Genomic DNA, 19,099 nt, shown 5'->3' on the forward strand with positions numbered 1-19,099 from the left:
GCAAAAAAACCCCTGGTCCTTTAGCAGCCAAATCCTCCGGGGCTTAAGTGGTTAAGCGCTGTCTGCAGGAAATCCAAGAGTTAGAGGGGAGAAATTATGTTGTGAAGAGAAGTCTACAATTGTTCTCTGAATTCTTGAGTATGTAATGTTTGTTGTTACCTTCCTTGCACTTAGTAGTGTAGAAATGACCTCATCTGAGAGACCTTGGGAATGCAAACTGGCTGATCAACAGCCAAGCCATCAGCTGTAATCTCTCTGGATTAGGGTGAATCCACTGCCCCTGCCGTAGTAAATCCCTCTTGAGAGGCAGTTGCACTGGCGGGGCTGGTGCCATATCTAGGAGTAGAGGAAACCATAGCCACCGGGTGCCAGGGGAGTAGAATTAGGATGGTGTGGACGTCTTCCTTCGCAATCTTCATCAAGGATCCCATGATTAGTGGGATTGGTGGAAATAGATACACCAGGGAAAACCACCAAGGGATCGAGAAGGCATCCTGCACTACTGCCTGGTTGCATCTGAACCTTGTCTCGAGTTTTGGCACTGGCACATTCTCTGGTGTTGCCATCAGGTCTATGCTGGGTGTCCCCAAACTGGCAAAGACTGGTTCCACATAGCTTCTCTTGATTGACTATTCTCCATAGCTGGGAAACTTCTGGCTTAGATGGTCTGCCATTTGCTTGCCTGGGATGTAAACCACCATTAGGGCTTCCACATGACCTCCGGCCCAGCGGAAAATCTTGCTTATTAGTTGAAGTAGTGGCAGACTTCTTGTTCCTCCCTTTCTGGCTTTATAGGCTACCACTATCAGGTTGTCTATTCTCAGTTTTATTTGGTCTCCCTGAATTAGTTCTTCTAAAGCCAGCAAGGCCATAAACACCACCTGTAGTTCCAGGAGGTTGGAGTGTCTGCCATCTGTCATCTGCCATCTGTCATCTGCCCTGGGCCTGTCTCCTGTGCCCCCCAGCCCCAGAGATTGGCATCCAATGTTATCAAGATCCAGTCTCCTGGCTGAGAGGTATACCCTGCGATAGGGTCTCTGGCAGTGTCCACCAAATTAGATCCTGTTGAATCTGTCTTGGTAAGAGAATCTTCTGGTCCAGTGATTGGCTGTCCCATTGACCCAGGAAGGATATTTGCAGTGCTCTCATATGAAATTTTGCCCATGGGACTGCTGCAATAGATGCAGTGAATATATCCAACATTGTCATACAGTCCCTTGCTGACAGTTTGGGGACCCCATTACACTGTGAATGCAGGCCTTCAGTTCGTAAATTTTGCGATCTGGCTTGTTCTGATTGTGTATTGAATGTCATTCGTAGGTATTCTATCTGTTGGAAGGCAATGAAGTTTCTCTCCTGGCCATTTATCAGCCATCCAAAATTGGACAAGATCCTCATTATCCTGCCTTATTGCCATGCAAGGTCCTCACTTGAGTGGGCCACGACCCTGTATATGGATAAATGCTATGGTGGCTAGTAGGATTTTGAATCCGTATTGATCCTGAAGGGCAGACACCTGATTTGATAGTGGCACTCACCCACGATGAATCTGGGGTGAAAGTCTGTTGATCGGAACATGCAAATATGCATCTGCTGATATGAATGTTTATACTGATTCTATCTTGGACTTTCTGAGATCGATAAACTCGTTCGAGGACCTCAGGTCCTACACTAGTCTGATGTCTCCAGAGGCTTTGGGTACCAGCATCCCCTTGCTGGCTCGAAGGAACTGGCATAATTGCCTGTTTCTGACATAATTTGGTTACGTATTCTTGAAAAAACTTGCATCTATTTTGATTTTGCGGCCAATGCATCCAGACAAAAAATGTGTACGGTTTCTGCCAAAACTATATCCTGTATCTGTGTTTTACTGTTTTCCGGATCAAGCGGTCCCTGATCTTCCCTGCCCATACCCTCCAGAAAGTTGCCAGCCTGGCTCCCATCTGGTGGGGCTAAACAGTCTCTTCTTTGCTGCTTGTCCTGCCCTGGACTTTACACCACGCAAAAAAGAACTTTGCATACCTTTCTATTGAGGCCTAATATATTCCCGGCCTGGCCTGTATGATCTACCTTCCTGGGCTCTTCTAAAATCAGGCTTCCCTGAGCGGCAGGGTTGCTGTATTTCCCTTGATGTCTGAGGTAGCAGACCCGATTTCCAGCCTGTGACTCGCTTTATTACCTCCTCTAGGGTTCTTCAGAACAGCATCTTGCCGTTGTATGGGATGTTGCATAATGCTTGTTTTGATGCCCCATTGCAATCACAGTGCTCTTTTTTCTGTTATGGAGCATACCATCAACCTTTCCAATAATTTTACTAAATCTATAGAGGCTTCCACTAGGTAGGTTGTGGTCAAGTTAAGTTCCTCTAGAGCAGAAGTAAACTTTGCCACCACCACTTCTGCCCACAGCGCTGTCTCCACATTCAAGACCCAAACTTTTAAAGCCCTTGAGATAGATGTTAGTGCCATAGACGGCCGACAGGCTGCCCCAGCAACTGCATAAATCTTCTTAAGATCGGTGTCAGCTAGCCTATTCATTGGGTCTCGGAAAGTAGTGCAGTCCTCAAGAGGGAGAGACACATGTCTTGCCAGGTGCTGTAGGGTTGCATCTATTCCTGGTGGTACTTCCTAAAAGGTGGAATCTGAAGGTTTGAATGGTAATAGCTTTGCAAACCGATTCTGGGTTCTTGCTTTTCTCTCCAGTTTTCCCCATTCATCCTCAATTAACTCACGGATCTCATCCATGAATGGAAAGGAGGCTCCATGCTTTCTCAAATTTGAAAAAAAAAAATGCTTAACGTTCCCTGGAGATTGAATGTCCTGATCCAAATCTATGGCCTCTTTTATGGTCGTCACATATGGGTCAATCAGATGAAAATTGAATAAATGTTTGGGCATATCTTCTGATTTGGAGGATGAGCTTGACACTGTCTCCACGACCTTGGGAGATTTCCGGCCTAGATCTGTGGAAGTACTTACTTTCGGTTCCACCCTTGAACCACTAGAGCTGGACACCATATGAATGCTTTCGGCCCCTACCTTATGAATATACTCTTTGACTCTCTGTGCTTCTGTTTCCTTATCCGTGGCCACATCAGTCATGCACTCAGCACATAACAGCTTTTCGGGAACAGCTGGTGCAACGCAGGCCCAACATAAGCCCTCAGCCAGTCTCTTTGTATGTCTTGATTCCACTGCTGGAGTTTTACTGCAGCTTGGAATAGTGGGTGAACAAATTCTGTGTTTAGAATGAGACCCTGATTGCGGGGACTTACAGTGGTGGCGGGACTTCTCTTTCAATGATAGTCTTTTTTTAGGGCTTCTGCTCCTAAAAAAGATTAAGCATTACACCAGTCATGTGCAGCACTCTTTTACTCACTAGTCCCCCATCGCCCCTCCTACCATTCCGCAGATCTTTGTGCCTGTTGTGGCTGTGGCATGCTCATGCTGCACAAACGGAAAGAAAAGACCCCTAAAAAAAATGGAAATGCCTCCTGCAGCTTTAAAATGTGTGCTATCTTACCTGCTGAAGCAGTCAGGACATTTAGGGATGGTAGGGAGGCTGGTCTTATCTGCTGCAGGAGGATTCCAAGAAAGCCTGGCTGCAAAGACAAGAGAGGATGAGAGAGGAGAGCATGAGAGAAGGTGAAGGAGGGTGACCGCCTGCTGGGGTACTATCGCCGCCCAGCGAGACCTCTACTGGCAATGTTATAGATATTAGCCACGGCTTCCGGTTTTCTAGCTTACCGGTTGCCCAGCAATGCGCAACCATTACTGCTAAGCCTCGCTCACCCCCATGAAGTGATCTGACGATACCAGAAAGTCAGGAAGGGCAGCCAGAAAGGCCACTAATGCCTGGAAAAAATCAGCATGAAAAGAGTGTCTTCAGCTGGCCAAAGGCAGAAATTATTAGTGGTGTTTAGCCACTCAGTGCCTGCAGCCCTGGCACTCAGGGCATCCAGTGTGCTAAGAGGATTTGTCTCAATCTTTTCTGGACCTTCCAACCCCAGCAGAGGCTGAACCTGGGGGTTAAGGTTTGGTGGGGGTGGGGGGGGGGTGAAGCTGGAGTACCTTTTGTGGTGGCCTGGCGACCAGAGAAAAAAGAAAAAGAGGGGAAGGGGGATCTAACTTTATTGAGCTGGAATAAAGGTGGTGCTGGGGGTTAAAAGGAGAAGTTAATCCATAGTGTGCTGACAGGAGGATGGCATGGAAATTTAATTTTACTTTCAGTGGTAGAAAAATGTGAATTTTATTTTATTTGTAAGTGTTATCTATGTTTTTTTTTTTTTATAAACATGAAATTGTAAAAAAAAAAAATGTTGGGAAAGTTTTATGCAAGTTTCTTATTTATAAAATATTTTAGATTTCAGATTAAGATATCAGTTTATATACAGTATACATACCGTTTTGTTTCAATGAGAAATCAGTCAATATTAAATGAATTCTCTCTTTCTGGATTGTCTGACCGTCCGGCTCTTCAACTCCCTCTCTTTTTTTTCTTCCTTCTTATGTACATTCTAACATTAATCTGGAATGGGCTGACCATTGTCCTCATAGTCACTGACCCTCATCTCTATGTTCCTATGTATTTCTTCCTTGGGAACCTGGCCAGTTTGGACCTCTGTTATTCCTCATCAATTGTTCCACGAATATTATTTGACTTCCACACCAAGACAAGAAAAATTTCCATAAAGGCTTGTATAACCCAACTATTCTTCTTTATTTTTTTTGCCAGTTGTGAAGATTTTCTGTTGGCTGTCATGTCCTATGATCGATATATTGCTATTTGTAAGCCATTACATTACACACAGATCATGAGTTGGAAAGTGTGTATACAGTTGGTGTCCATTGCATGTTGTCTCAGCTTTGCCCATTCTTTGGTTCATACACTTTATGCCATCAAACTATCATTTTGTGGATCAGATATTATAGAAAGCTTCTTCTGTGACCTTCCACAATTGTTTCACATCTCCTGCAGTGATATCTACATCAACAGTCTGCTTATCTTTATCTTGGGTGGCTTCCTTGGAGGTGGATCTCTAATAACGATCATCCTGTCCTATGTCTATATATTCAAAACAGTTCTTAAAATTCAAGCTAAGGGCAATAGAAGTAAAGTTTTCTCTACTTGTAACTCTCACCTGACATTGTTGTTGATGTATTACGGCTCTACAATGTTCAATTATTTTTGGCAAATTGCTGGTCATCGCTTTTCCGGTGACAAAGTGCTGTCCATTTTTTATGCGGTGTTTCTTCCTCTTCTCAATCCTCTCATTTACAGTGTGAGGAACCAGGATTTTAGAACAGCATTTCAAAGTGTTTTAAGGAAGATCTTCCCACAAAAATAGATGTAGCACTGACCCCCTCAAGGGCTGCTGGTTTGATCTGGGCCTGCACTCTACCAATAAACCCCACTAACTTGGCTCAATCCTCTTGGCACAGCTGTGATGCAATGCAATACAATACAATGGAAGATAGTACAAAACACCTGTATTGTCACTCCAGGATAATACAACAGCACAATGGATTTCAATATAAACAATTAGAAAGAAACAGTATACACATATATATATACAGTATAGATATATAAAGAATTCCATACAAAAATCACATAAGAATATATAAAAATATAAATATATAAATGTGCTCCAAGTAGTGTTTAAAAGTCCAGGCAATAGCATGCAATCAAAATTGTGCTTGGTGGATTCTTATTAATCCCTTCACAGTGCTCCAGGTGCTGGGATGTGACAACCGTCAATTAAGAAGTGCTTGTGCTTCTCAAAGTAAATGAATCCACAAAGGTGTGGATCAGTGAACCAATAAATAAATATATAAAGAATTCCATACAAAAATCACATAAGGATATATAAAAAAATCACATAAGAATATATAAAAAAGTATAAATATATAAATGTGCTCCAAGTAGTGTTTAAAAGTCCAAGCAATAGCATGCAATCAAAATTGTGCTTGGTGAATTCTTATTAATCCATTCACAGTGCTCCAGGTGCTGGGATGTGACAACCGTGGCCTCTTACCAGCTAGCAGCAGGTCACAAGGACCCCCAACGCCTGTGATCCCTTTATTGGGTGGATCAGACCTCTCCTCGATTGCTTGGATCTCTGGCTCCTATATTACTCGAGTTGGACCATGTAGTCCCCCCATACACATAAAGATATAGAAGAACAAATAGCCTCCAATAGTGAAATACTGTTTTATTCTCCAAAAAACATACACTATAAGGTGACAATTAGCCTCTTACTATTTGTTGTGCCCTCCTGGCACTGGGCAATTCGGCAGTACAAAATCGTTTTTTTGGGTCTTAGGAAGATATTCTCCGGGGATCTGCAGCACCCTGTATCTCCTTTCCCCCTTTCTTTGTATTGCGGCGGTGGATGTGTATCCCAGCCTCTGTTCCGAATGCCTCTGTGTGTTACTTCCGGGTTAGCATTGACCACAATGCATTTCGCTTAACGAGCGTCCTCAGGCAGTCTATGCTGGCCCTGTCAGTCACATCTTAAGTATCGCTATCTCTATTATGATTGGCCGGTGTTTAATTTTGCTTTTGTAGCGCCATTCATTTATTTTTATTGACATTAAGTGCCGATCTGTATATTTAACAGGATGGTATTGATTTATTACGTGACCCTTTTATTTTATGTGTATTTGACATTTGCTGCAAATCGCCCGGGTATATTCCTATTCCCCGCATTATACAAACAGCAATTCACATCCAATAATTCTTAAAAACACATAATGTATTTCCCACAATTATAAAACTATTTATATCTAGTATTAAATCTTTATTAATAAAACATTATAAATAAAATTGAAATTAGACATTATAAAATAAAAAAGATAAAAAAATATATATCTTTAATTGACGCCATCTAGTGGTCATCTAATTTTTCCTACATTCTTTTTAGTGTAATTCGGGACTATAACTCCATCTAGTGGCCATATATAGGAACAATTATTTTTTATTTTATCATTCTTATGGACATAGATATTAATTTATAGGGACATATGCTTATTAAAAAGGTACAGTGTACATTATAAATTTTTTAAAATAATATTATCTATATAAAAATCCATAATTTGTAATTAAAAAATATATATATAAAATGGATATATAAAATATAAATATGAGATATATTATCTAAAGGCAAGGGATATAATCAATTAAATTCCTAAAAATTATTTAAAAAGCAATTAAGGTCTATGTCTGCATTTAACCCCATGGGTTTTAATGTTTTTAGTCTATGGATCCATGCGGTTTCGTTCTGCGATATCATTTTTCGCATATCTGAGCCTCTCCAATGACTGAATATTTTGTCAATTCCACAGAACCAAAGGAGGGAGGGATCTTGGTTGTGGAAAATTCTGAAGTGATTGGACAGGCTGTGCTTTTTGAAGCCTTTCTTTATGTTATCGACATGTTCTCCTATCCTAATTGCTAAAGTGCGGGTCGTGCGTCCGATGTATTTTAATCCGCAAGGGCAAGTACACATGTATGTAACAAATCTAGTGTCGCAGGTGATGAATTTTTTAATCTCAAATTCCCGATTATCCGCGGAGAAGAACTTGTGTTCAATCCTTTTCTTAAATCTGCTTGTCCTGCATGCTTTACATCTTCTGCACCTATAGAAGCCATTTTTTGCGAAAAACATTTGTGGTTTTTTTGGTGGGTCTGGAACATTTTTTGATAGGATATTCCGTAGTCCCGGGGCTCTTTTATAAATAAATTTTGGATTCTTTGGGAGGAGTGTTTTTAAAGTGTCATCCCTTAATAGGATGTGCCAATTTTTCTTTATGCATTTTTCAACCTCTTTGTATTGGGTGTTGAATCCCGTAATAAAAGCTAGTTCAAAGTTTGGGTTTTCTTTCTTCTTTTTCTTCTTATTCTTTAGGAGGTCTTCTCTCTTCAATTCGGATATTTTCTTTTGTGTGATTCTCAGGTCTTTCTCTTTGTATCCCTTTTCTCTGAATCTTTCTATTAATTTATCTGTCTGTGTATTGTAGTCTTTTAAATCTGTACAATTCCTTCTAATTCGGGTGAATTGCCCTTTTGGTATCGCTTGTATCCAAGCCGGGTGATGGCAACTCCTCTTAGAGATGTAGCCATTAGTATCCACCTTTTTAAAGAAGGTTCTGGTGTTTAAAGTGCCGTTGTGCTTAAAGATCTCCAAGTCGAGAAATTGCACTGTATTTTTGTCCATATTACCTGTAAATTTGATCTGATATTTGTTTTTATTCATTTTCTTGAAGAAATGTTCCAGGGATTCTTGCGATCCTTCCCACACAACCAAGATATCATCAAGATATCGGCGGTAATACTTCAGTTGTTGTGGAAGTTTTGAGTAGATATCCTCCTCTTCCCATTTGGCTAAAAATATATTTGCTACGCTGGGAGCATAACGTGCTCCCATAGCTACACCCTTTATTTGGTTATAGTACTCATTCTTATACCAAAAATGATGATTTGACATAGCCATATTTTATTTTTATATATCCTTATGTGATTTTTGTATGGAATTCTTTATATATTTATTTATTGGTTCACTGATCCACACCTTTGTGGATTCATTTACTTTGAGAAGCACAAGCACTTCTTAATTGACGGTTGTCACATCCCAGCACCTGGAGCACTGTGAAGGGATTAATAAGAATCCACCAAGCACAATTTTGATTGCATGCTATTGCCTGGACTTTTAAACACTACTTGGAGCACATTTATATATTTATATTTTTATATATTCTTATGTGATTTTTGTATGGAATTCTTTATATATCTATTTATTGGTTCACTGATCCACACCTTTGTGGATTAATTTACTTTGAGAAGCACAAACACTTCTGAATTGAAATTGCACTGGTATGCACTTTTCTTTGCTAATTGCACCAATAGTAGATCATATATATATTTGTAGCAATTTTTAATCACATATATTACACTTTAAATCACCTATTAATTTTTATAACACGTGATATATTAAGATTACCAGCGCCTTTTTACCTATGATATATACCTATTTATTGTTTTATTACAATTAAAAGGGCAGCAGGTTCAACAATCTTTTATTTAAAGGGCCAGGCGCCTTCTCTTTTCTTTTTATTGCTATTTTAGATACTCTGTATCTATTGAATGGCAGCCGGCTCTAAAGCAACTGAGAAAATGGATGTATTTAACTTATTAAAAGAAAGAACCTATAACTCTAGTGAGATCTTCCAACAAAGATCAATTAATGAGGTTAATATGTCCCAAAATTTTAAACAGCTACAATATAATTTGGAGAGACAAATAAGAACCTGGTGGGATATCACTACCTTTGATAGGTACATAGAGGAAGATATTACCCCCAGACGCCTTAGATGGGATGTCAATCCCAATGATGGAATAGAGGACAAAACCTCTATGGAGGAATGGTTCAAATTTTTCAATAATAAAGAGAAACAACTAATGGAACTCTTAACTAAAAGGAGGAAAACCAAACTCAGTATTATAGAATCAAAAATACAAATAATTAAAGAAAAACTAGCTCCACTCAACGAGACCCAAGAATATAAAGATAAAATAACAATGATGCAAAAACATATCGCACAATATGACATTGAGATAAAAAGGAAAAAAATAAAGAAATACCAACGTGACATAGAAGATTACAAAAAGGGTGTGGTTTACAAATGGCAAGAAGTAATAGGTACTAATTCAAGGGAATCATCCCCAGAAAGGGAACCTAATAGCCTGGACGTAAGATACAACCTTATGAAAGACTTCAGGGTAACACCACATAGAAATATAAGGAGAGAAGAGATGACTCCCATCATTTGTGAAGATGACGAGGGGGACACTACTGCCAATACCATCTTGATACCCACAAGTAATAGATTCTCACCCTTAAGGAATAGAGAAGAATTCTCTACTCCTAGATATATGGAACACCCAAAAATAAGGGAAAATCATAACTATGAACGGAGGAACTCCAACTCTACACCCTATACACCCCAACATACCTTCCAACAACCCCAATTTAAGCCGGTGAGAGGGAGAGGCAGAGGGAGAGGAAGAGGACGGGGAAGAGGGAGAGGATATAAGAAAAATAACTATCAATATGATAATTATAACAATTACCAACAACAAAGAGGAGGAGAAAGACAGATAACATATAGAAATGACCAAGAATATTATCAACCGCCGGGCAGATTAAGACAGGAACCCTCGGGAATGTATAGAGAGAGAGAACGACTCCCTTCCCATCAGGAATATAGGAACAACCAACATCATTACCCATACCCCTCAGATGGCCAAAGACCAGGACCTTCAGAACACTATATCTACCCTCATCCCAATGATGGACAAAAGCCAGGTCCCTCGGGACAATTCAAGCAACAGGGGGAAGAGAGGTCTTGGAAAGACAATTATTGGGCCAACATGCGGGAAAACGCAAAAAAAGAGGATGTAGAGGAGGGAGAAAGAAAACGGAAAAGGGACGTCTAGAGCAAGGGATATTCAAGTTAGCAGGGGTGGAACTTACACCATCAGAATTGAAAATATTACAAGACGGACTGAAATTTGCCCCTGCTAAATCTCTAGATCATTTTGAGACCTTTATCGATCTAGAAAAGTTTACACGAAAACTTAATATTAAGAAATTTTTTGCGGAACAACACAAGAAAGGGATAGGAGGAGAGGAAGAAACAGAATACCAACATACCCAACTTCGGAATAAATCAGTTTTTAATCCTAAATCCAGTACCTACCAATATATCCAAGTGTTCAGGAATATTGTTCAAAAAGAGGTACAGATGATGAAAAGGAAGCCAACTAAAAATACAAAGGAAGTTTGGGAAGCCATCAGAAGTTTGGAAGAAAAGAAGAATATCATTATTAGAGCAGCTGATAAAGGAGGGGGTCTAGTGATTCTCAAAAAAGAAGATTATATCAAGGAACTGGATCGTATTGTAAATGATGAAGATACATATGTTAAATTACCTGGAAATCCTACAAATAAATTGAAAGCCAAAATGATACAGTGGATTAATAAAGGGATGAAAAAGGGCCTCCTGAACAAAAAAGAAGGAAAATACCTGAATATTAAAGCCCCTCGTATGCCGGTGATATATCAAATCCCCAAGATTCATAAAAATCTACAGCAGCCACCGGGAAGACCCATAATCAGTGGCATAGAATCTTTATATGCTAGGATGGGTGAATATTTGGATACATTTTTTTAGCCTATAGCTGCTATTGGAAAATCCTTTTTAAAGGATACCAAGGAAACATTAACCTCACTAGTGGACATAAATATCACCGAAAATACAATATTGGCATCGATCGATGTGGAATCATTATATACGAACATCAGACAGAAGGATGCATCAAGGGCTATCAAATGGGCCTTAGAAAAATACACCAATTTAAAGGAACCACAAAGAGATTTCCTATTGGAAGGCCTGAATATGGCTATGTCAAATCATCATTTTTGGTATAAGAATGAGTACTATAACCAAATAAAGGGTGTAGCTATGGGAGCACGTTATGCTCCCAGCGTAGCAAATATATTTTTAGCCAAATGGGAAGAGGAGGATATCTACTCAAAACTTCCACAACAACTGAAGTATTACCGCCGATATCTTGATGATATCTTGGTTGTGTGGGAAGGATCGCAAGAATCCCTGGAACATTTCTTCAAGAAAATGAATAAAAACAAATATCAGATCAAATTTACAGGTAATATGGACAAAAATACAGTGCAATTTCTCGACTTGGAGATCTTTAAGCACAACGGCACTTTAAACACCAGAACCTTCTTTAAAAAGGTGGATACTAATGGCTACATCTCTAAGAGGAGTTGCCATCACCCGACTTGGATACAAGCGATACCAAAAGGGCAATTCACCCGAATTAGAAGGAATTGTACAGATTTAAAAGACTACAATACACAGACAGATAAATTAATAGAAAGATTCAGAGAAAAGGGATACAAAGAGAAAGACCTGAGAATCACACAAAAGAAAATATCCGAATTGAAGAGAGAAGACCTCCTAAAGAATAAGAAGAAAAAGAAGAAAGAAAACCCAAACTTTGAACTAGCTTTTATTACGGGATTCAACACCCAATACAAAGAGGTTGAAAAATGCATAAAGAAAAATTGGCACATCCTATTAAGGGATGACACTTTAAAAACACTCCTCCCAAAGAATCCAAAATTTATTTATAAAAGAGCCCCGGGACTACGGAATATCCTATCAAAAAATGTTCCAGACCCACCAAAAAAACCACAAATGTTTTTCGCAAAAAATGGCTTCTATAGGTGCAGAAGATGTAAAGCATGCAGGACAAGCAGATTTAAGAAAAGGATTGAACACAAGTTCTTCTCCGCGGATAATCGGGAATTTGAGATTAAAAAATTCATCACCTGCGACACTAGATTTGTTACATACATGTGTACTTGCCCTTGCGGATTAAAATACATCGGACGCACGACCCGCACTTTAGCAATTAGGATAGGAGAACATGTCGATAACATAAAGAAAGGCTTCAAAAAGCACAGCCTGTCCAATCACTTCAGAATTTTCCACAACCAAGATCCCTCCCTCCTTTGGTTCTGTGGAATTGACAAAATATTCAGTCATTGGAGAGGCTCAGATATGCGAAAAATGATATCGCAGAACGAAACCGCATGGATCCATAGACTAAAAACATTAAAACCCATGGGGTTAAATGCAGACATAGACCTTAATTGCTTTTTAAATAATTTTTAGGAATTTAATTGATTATATCCCTTGCCTTTAGATAATATATCTCATATTTATATTTTATATATCCATTTTATATATATATTTTTTAATTACAAATTATGGATTTTTATATAGATAATATTATTTTAAAAAATTTATAATGTACACTGTACCTTTTTAATAAGCATATGTCCCTATAAATTAATATCTATGTCCATAAGAATGATAAAATAAAAAATAATTGTTCCTATATATGGCCACTAGATGGAGTTATAGTCCCGAATTACACTAAAAAGAATGTAGGAAAAATTAGATGACCACTAGATGGCGTCAATTAAAGATATATATTTTTTTATCTTTTTTATTTTATAATGTCTAATTTCAATTTTATTTATAATGTTTTATTAATAAAGATTTAATACTAGATATAAATAGTTTTATAATTGTGGGAAATACATTATGTGTTTTTAAGAATTATTGGATGTGAATTGCTGTTTGTATAATGCGGGGAATAGGAATATACCCGGGCGATTTGCAGCAAATGTCAAATACACATAAAATAAAAGGGTCACGTAATAAATCAATACCATCCTGTTAAATATACAGATCGGCACTTAATGTCAATAAAAATAAATGAATGGCGCTACAAAAGCAAAATTAAACACCGGCCAATCATAATAGAGATAGCGATACTTAAGATGTGACTGACAGGGCCAGCATAGACTGCCTGAGGACGCTCGTTAAGCGAAATGCATTGTGGTCAATGCTAACCCGGAAGTAACACACAGAGGCATTCGGAACAGAGGCTGGGATACACATCCACCGCCGCAATACAAAGAAAGGGGGAAAGGAGATACAGGGTGCTGCAGATCCCCGGAGAATATCTTCCTAAGACCCAAAAAAACGATTTTGTACTGCCGAATTGCCCAGTGCCAGGAGGGCACAACAAATAGTAAGAGGCTAATTGTCACCTTATAGTGTATGTTTTTTGGAGAATAAAACAGTATTTCACTATTGGAGGCTATTTGTTCTTCTATATCTTTATGTGTATGGGGGGACTACATGGTCCAACTCGAGTAATATAGGAGCCAGAGATCCAAGCAATCGAGGAGAGGTCTGATCCACCCAATAAAGGGATCACAGGCGTTGGGGGTCCTTGTGACCTGCTGCTAGCTGGTAAGAGGCCACGGTTGTCACATCCCAGCACCTGGAGCACTGTGAATGGATTAATAAGAATTCACCAAGCACAATTTTGATTGCATGCTATTGCTTGGACTTTTAAACACTACTTGGAGCACATTTATATATTTATACTTTTTTATATATTCTTATGTGATTTTTTTATATATCCTTATGTGATTTTTGTATGGAATTCTTTATATATTTATTTATTGGTTCACTGATCCACACCTTTGTGGATTCATTTACTTTGAGAAGCACAAGCACTTCTTAATTGACGGTTGTCACATCCCAGCACCTGGAGCACTGTGAAGGGATTAATAAGAATCCACCAAGCACAATTTTGATTGCATGCTATTGCCTGGACTTTTAAACACTACTTGGAGCACATTTATATATTTATATTTTTATATATTCTTATGTGATTTTTGTATGGAATTCTTTATATATCTATTTATTGGTTCACTGATCCACACCTTTGTGGATTAATTTACTTTGAGAAGCACAAACACTTCTGAATTGAAATTGCACTGGTATGCACTTTTCTTTGCTAATTGCACCAATAGTAGATCATATATATATTTGTAGCAATTTTTAATCACATATATTACACTTTAAATCACCTATTAATTTTTATAACACGTGATATATTAAGATTACCAGCGCCTTTTTACCTATGATATATACCTATTTATTGTTTTATTACAATTAAAAGGGCAGCAGGTTCAACAATCTTTTATTTAAAGGGCCAGGCGCCTTCTCTTTTCTTTTTTAAGGCCTGTATATGAGTCTAACTGCATGTGAGATTTAACAAACTGTGGGCCGTGACCCGCTCACCCACTGGATAGAGGCTCCGTGTGGTGACTTTTGTCCGGTGACTGAAACTTGCTTCTCCATCAGCTGGACCAATCGCTCCGTTCAGCCCCACTGAGTGGATCCCATCCTCCGATGCTCGGATGAGTGTCTCTGGGTCTCTGCAATCTGGCCACCGTCTCCCCACAGGTCCTCTCAGGCAGGTCACACGATTCCAAGAGGCCTAAAATGGCGTCTCCGGCCCCTTTTATCCCCTACCCAGCATGCCCTGCACAAGAAGGTGTTCATGGGTAGGTCACCAAACCAACAATCACTTCCTGTCTCTTTCAGGAAAAAAAAAAACATAGCTGCATTGCCAGTATTTGGTCACTAGATGGCTCCAACTAATCAAACATAGCAATGTCCATGGACGTTTCATTAAAGTATACAGACACACATCAAGGTAGGAGAATATCAGAGCTACATAGAGATAGATATAAAAGTACCTTCCTATGACCTATATAAGAAATCATTTGAGCAGCTATTTATTTTAATGTTTATCTCTGATCAGAATTTTAATTTTTTAATTTAATAGAGTAGGGATTTATTTTACCATTTCGCTGCGAGACCCTGCGCTCAACTTTTAAACACAGGTGGCCAGACCATTTTGCCATTTTTCAATTTTTTTTACTTTTCCCTTACAGCTTTCAACGTTTGCGAAAGACCTCCCAAACCATACATTTTTTTAAAATCATAAGACAAGTAGAATAAAAAGAAGGTGCTACAGATTTTTCTCACCCCCCATGATATTTGCGCAAATGTTTATTAAAACAAAATTTTTGCAAAAAACACACAAAAATCCCTATTTGAGGAAACAAACACAGCAAAACATACAATATTCCTTCAAAATTATCCTCCCAGATCTGGACCAGGGCATCACTAAGCTCCTGAACAGACTGCGGTTCAACCTGGTGTCATCGGATGGACCAAAACATAATGTATATAATTCTTATATGTGCCACGCTCAAAATTTATAAAGTCAGATTCCTTCCACTTTTATAACAATTAACAGATTTGATACGTATCATCGAATAATAGGAAACATAGATCTCCCAATGCATAAAAACTTATACCATTCCTGAATCGGAAGTCACCCTTTTACATTAAAAGATGATAGGTTAGTAAACAGAATAGAAAAGTGCTTAGTGCATACTGTGCAAAAAAATATTAATGTGCAAAATCATCAAGGAGCTGAGTATCAATGTCCTATCCAATGTGGGGGTCACTGTACCTCTCAATGAATATTGACCACCTCCACAATTTAGAGACAGCTCACACAAAAACAGTATAAATGTGATATACCACCGAAACAAATTAAAAACTTTTATTAAGGTGCAATTATAAAGTCCACTTGGTGAAGAAAAAGTGTCCAAATAGTAGGAATGTTGATCTCCTAGTGTATGTCCACCAAGCCAGCCAAATACACCAAGTGTAATTCCAAGTGAAAGAGCGGGTAAATCTCCACCAGTGTAACTGCCACCACAATAGATTCAGTAGCACTTACCAGAACATGTGGACTCTTTGTGCCTTTTGAGTCATGCAAGCAATAGGTTAAAGGTCTTGTAGAAAACAACCATCACCGATAACCTTCTCCTCTGGTAGACAATTTCACTCAGATATGCGTCCTTTCCCCAGGACCCAGGTACTCAGAAAACTAAAGAAAGCCTCCACATGGTGTAATAATGCATGGATAAGTATATTGATTAAAAGTAGAAAATTTACAGTGTAGAAGATGAATAAGGGCAATGCATAGTGATCACAATCAGTTGGTACAAGCGCAATAGGATGGTAGGTTCACTGCAACCCTTAACCTGATTTATGTTTCGTCTCCAAAGACTTCTTCTGGGGTATGTCCCAAAGGTGATCTATTGGATTTAGGTCAGACGAGCATGGGGGGCCATTCAATGGTATCAATTCCTTCATTCACCAGGAACTGGCTGCATACTCTCACCACATGAGGCTGGGCATTTTCATGCACCAGGAGGAACCTTGGACCCACTGCACCAGCGTAGGGTCTGAAAATGGGTCCAAGGATTTCCTCCCAATAACTAATAGCAGTCAGGGTGCCATTGTCTAGCCTGTAGAGGTCTGTGCGTCCCTCCACAGATATGCTTTCCCAGACTATCACTGACCCACCACCAAACCGGTCATGCTGAATGATGTTACAGGCAGCATAACGTTCTCCATGGCTTCTCCAGAGACTGGTTTAGGCGCTCAGAGGTCAAAGAGTTCATATAGATATAATCTGAAACAATGGCAGATAAAAGTGTTGATGTACACAGGTGGGGCAAAAACTTGCACAGGGGGGGATTAAGAGTCCATGTGCAAATTTCTGACAGTTCTTAGAAGCAATCCAAGGGTGGTCCGCAGCTCAGGGTCAGCTCATTCAAACAGAGTGAAGTCAACTCTAAATGGATAAAGGAAGAGGGAAGAGCGCCACTTGAGTGCAAGATTATGATTTATTATAACATAAATAAGTAGTAACTTACATTAAAGTAAGGATAAAAGCGTCTGTCAGGTACAAAACGGTTCCACGATGGTGAGAAGGGTCCGCACAATCCAGGGTGCCTCAGGTACAGAACGCGAGACCAGCTGGCTGTGTGCGGCCTGTCGATTGGGGAGATCAGAGAGATGCGGCCGCGGAGGGAACCGGAGGGCGTCTGACGTCAACGGCAGGGAACTGGCAAGATGGCTGAGGGAGCTTCTTGAACGCAGGCCAGGAAAATCTCGGGCCATTTCAGAAGATCTTACACAGCCATGGCTCGCCTTGGGCTGCTCCAGCAGAAACGTGCAGTTAACGACTACCTATAAGAACTCTGCGGCAGGACAGGTTCTGGGGAGCTTGGGTTTTTTTTCACAGTGCCAGTGGCTGCTCATGCGCGACACATGCAGACTTCTGCGGCCATTTGATGAGATCACCAAACTGGTCAGTCACGACCAAGGCACCATCAGTGACATCGTATCGTACGCCTTCTTTCTGGAGCGTGCATTGCTTCGTGCCATTAATCAAGCCGTCGAGGAGCAGGAGCAGGAAGATGAGGAAGTCGCAATGTTGGATGAATTCGCAGGGGGTGCTACTCCATCTGAACAAGTCAACAACAGAAGTCTGAAGAGGAGTCAGAGGAGGATGGTGCCGGAGCGGATGAGGAGGAGCAAGAAGAGCATGCTTTAAACATTTCTGGGATGGGGGAGGAGAACGAGGACAACATTATCCTGGATGATGAGCTGGAGCCAGGCCACTACACCGCTTCCAGTTTAGTGCAAATGGGAGCCTTCATACTCCAGTGTTTTAAGGGGGACCCCCGTATAAAAAGCATAAAGGGCAAGGACCAGTACTGGGTGGCAACGTACTTAGACCCCCTGTACAAACAAAAAATGGCGGAAATGTTACCAGCATCACAGAGGGCGGTCAGAATGCAGCACTTCCAGGCCTTGCTTCGAGAAATGCTGCATTCTGCTTTTGCGTGCTCTGGCAGAGGAATTTCCACTCACAGAGAAACAGTTGTGGGTACCAATCCAACAGCGCCTGCAAGAAGAGGGAGTTTTGAAGATGTGTTGGACACTTCAGATCATTCTTTCAGTCGATCCATCGACAGCTGTACTCCAGATCCAGCATCAGGGAACACCTAGACCAACAGGTGTCGGGTTAAGGGCCGATGTCGACGCTCTGACGAGTGATGAACCCCTGGAATACTGGGCAGGCTTGACCTCTGGCCAGAGCTTACATAATTTGCAATGGAACTGTTGGCTTGCCAGTGTCCTGTCCAAAAGGACAGTGGGGGGATCGTGACCGATAAGCGCACTCGCCTAGCTCATGACAGTGTTGACTACCTCACATTTATAAAAATGAATGAGGCATGGAACTCAGAGGAATTCAACACATGTGACCAGTAGACCATGTTTGATTAAAATTCCACATGACAGGCCATGACAGGCCACAAATATCTGCCAGACCGTCATCCATTCACAACAATTCATGGTCCTTGTCTTCGGTAAATACAGCGGCATAAAAGGCATTTTATGTCCATTGAATGCCTAATTTTTGGGGCCTTTCATGGCCGATAATTATTTATCCTGTCAATGCCTAATGTACCTCCAGCCACAGAATACAACTCCAGCCACAGAATACAACATTCTTTGCTGTCAGGTAAACGCATGGGGATTTTTAAGTACCAGTGTTTGTCCCTATTCCATGAGTGGGCGCAATTTTGAAACATGACATGTTGGGTGCAAGGGGTAATGAGGTAGGTGGCGCTGCATATGTGTAAATGTAAAAATGGAGAGGGGGGGGTTTCTCACACCCAAATAATAAATAAATATAATTGAAATAT

At 40.1% G+C, this 19,099-nt stretch overlaps 1 pseudogene across 1 annotated transcript in view; it reads left to right on the plus strand.

The window, feature by feature from the left end:
• The window catches only part of LOC309557409 (olfactory receptor 5AR1-like), a 28,812-nt pseudogene extending 23,465 nt beyond the window's left edge, over nucleotides 1-5,347 (plus strand). The window contains exon 2 of the transcript in view: nucleotides 4,735-5,347. The product of the transcript in view is annotated as an olfactory receptor 5AR1-like (transcript). The remainder of the gene's footprint in view (nucleotides 1-4,734) is intronic.
• Nucleotides 5,348-19,099: the final 13,752 nt, after the last annotated feature.

This window comes from Pelophylax lessonae (assembly GCF_965119305.1).
Source record: "Pelophylax lessonae genome assembly, chromosome: 6".
In the NCBI taxonomy this organism is placed as follows: Eukaryota; Metazoa; Chordata; class Amphibia; order Anura; family Ranidae; genus Pelophylax; species Pelophylax lessonae.